Source organism: Cyprinodon variegatus, unplaced genomic scaffold (assembly GCF_000732505.1).
Source record: "Cyprinodon variegatus isolate N-32 unplaced genomic scaffold, C_variegatus-1.0 Scaffold533, whole genome shotgun sequence".
Taxonomy (NCBI): domain Eukaryota; kingdom Metazoa; phylum Chordata; class Actinopteri; order Cyprinodontiformes; family Cyprinodontidae; genus Cyprinodon; species Cyprinodon variegatus.
In genome coordinates this window covers 133,754-136,550 of record NW_015150986.1, presented here as the reverse complement: position 1 = coordinate 136,550, position 2,797 = coordinate 133,754, and positions in this window count along the sequence as shown.

Sequence of the window (2,797 nt, the reverse complement as noted above, 5' to 3'; positions counted from 1 at the left end):
GAGTAATGTTGAAAACAAAGACTCCTACGACAGGATTTTCTGAGGCGAGACAGTGGAGGAATTAGTCATTTTTGAAACCTACCATCACCCCGAGCATTTACAGTAAAACTGTTGCTTTTATACAAAAGTAGGTTATAACAGATGCCTGTATTCAGCCCTGTTAGTTGTGATAACCCCTAAGTGAGATGAAGTGCAACAATTTTCCTTTAGAAGTAAATTAGTAAATGCGGTCCAGCTGCTCTGTAAGCTTGTTGAAGGTTTGTTAGAAAACAAACATCTGTTACCTGTGTCATAAAGAGCAGCAAACATAGCAGACAGGTTGGGCATAAGGGGCTGGAGAGGTGAAAAACAGGGTGAGCTTAAAAACTATTTATCTGGTTTCCAGTGTTTCATGGAAATTTACAAAGGAAAAATAGTAAGCATTGAAAAAAGCCTTCTAGCCTCAATCTATTTTTTTAAAAAACTTGTATTTGAAATTCTATGGCAGCTAAAAAATTAACAGTAGCATAGGGGTGGTTGAATTATGCTGTGGTGCTTTACTTTAGCAGGTTCAGTTTGAGGGTTGAAAAGACTTGAATGTCAGCCTTCCAGCAAGAAAACAACTTTAAACTTAGACCCATGACAAGTAGTCGTTAAAAAAACAAAAACAAAAAAAAAACAGAAGGGGGATGATGGAATGTTTTCTGGGAAGTATACATAGCCTTATTAGTATAGTCCATTAACCTATAGCGTTATGCTTGGTATGGTTTTTACATGTAGGTTACGCTGCATCATTGACCTTGACCAAGGCACTGACCCAAGGCCCACTGGGATCAGCTCCTTAGTCATGGTAGGACACTTCTCTGATTTTATTTTGGAAAATCTTTTGGCAATTAATCTATTAAGATTTAAAACAAAACCTCACAAAACATTAATATCTGAATCCTTTCAAGTCAAGTATTTTTTTTTATTCAAATTCAATTAATTAAATGGAAACATCTGAAACAATTTTCAAAATCAAAAAACAAATTCAAATACATTTAAATTAGCCTGAAAATGAAATAAGCTTATATAAAATATAATAATTTTTGCTCACCTTTCAAATATTCATTTAGAGTATCTATTTTATAAAATAGGCTGTTTATCAGAAATCAGTATTGCTTCTATTGGCTAATTTAAAGTAAGCTAAAGTAAGGTTACATGCTGGCAATGAATGAGTTAAAACTGAACTCGAGCTATTCACCATCTATCAGACATTTGACACACAAAGCATCAAGTGGTGTATGCCTATTCAGAACTGATTTTAAAAATGTATATATCTCAAGTTAAGCTATGTTTGTGTCAAAACAGACAAAGTATTGTAAAGCTTGAGGTACTCTGGACAGTGTTTTTTTTATTTTATTTTCTTCTTTTTCAATTCACTACTCCCTATAATTGAAAGTATGTGGTTTTATGTAGGAAAATGTTAGAGGGTTTTAGTGCTAGGAATCTTTTTTCAGGATTATATCTATCCGAATCAGAACTGGAACAGACTTGTTAATCTCCAGAACACAGCGCTGTATGCTATCTCTGGGTCTCTTCATCTAAAATAGGAGCAGTTTATCCTCTGCAGATTGCAAGCCTCCCCTCATCATATCTTTCCTGCTAATCTTTTGCTCCTGGAGAGAAGGAAGCGTACAGAATGATTTGGGTTTTTGCTGCCAGGAGATTCAGGATGTCTGACTGGGAGCAGATGCAGCAGTGAAGAGACAGAGACGCGTTTGCAGGAAGAGATGCTGGCAAAAGCTCTGCACTAGTGGAAGGAAAACTTGGAACAGGACAGAAACAGGGTTTTTAGGATTACAGAATGAGAGAAAAATTATGACAGGAGAGATAGGAAGAGACATTTAAGAGAGGGATATGAATGGGAAAGAAGAGAAATCAATATCTACAGAGAACGGTATTATTATATATACATTTACTGTCTGGCTGAACTTACCAATGACATCTGCACAATCTAGTGCAGCTAAACTAGACTTAAAAAATTTAATTGTGATATTTTTAAGATCAATGTCACTAATAAATAAAATTATAATAAAATTATTTTAATTGCAAATGAACATAAATCATAAAAAATGATTAGCTTAATTAAGGGTATAGACATGCAGTGTTGAATTCATTTATTAAGACAGATACGCTTTTTTTCGCTTGAAAATGCACATTTAAGCTGAGCCTTGTACCCCCTGCTACTCCTTTATTAATACATGAAGGCCCTTCGCTCGAGAAGCCACGGAGCTGAGTGACAGGATCACATTATCATCATCTCCTTGGTAATAAATTGTGTCATTAATTTATGCTCCACTGAATACACTGATGAGATATATCAACTATCTCTGTTTTCCCTCATTGCCCTCTCTCCTAAACAGGAAACTCAGCACTTTAAGTGCCGTCAATAAATAATTGGTGTTAAATACAACCTTTGATAGTAAATAACACAAATACCGCCTATATGCTTTAGAAGCCACAATGAGAACCACAATGGGCCGGATTTATCAAGCTCCAATTTTGCGTGCAGTAATTTGCGCTCGCAAACTGGAATTTTGCGCGAGGGGCTGAACCATGGTTTGCGGGTGATTTAACAAGAGCGATTGCGTAACTGGTGACAGGTGCAAAACTGTTGGAGACGCCCTATTTAAATGATGGTTTTGCATGTTTTGTGGTTTGCGGCACGGCGAGTTTGGACAGCAGAAGGCGCAAAAGGAAATTCGACCCCATGGAAATGGAGGTGTTGGTGGATGAAGCCAACAAACATTTAAGTGAGCTACAGCAAAGAAGTGTG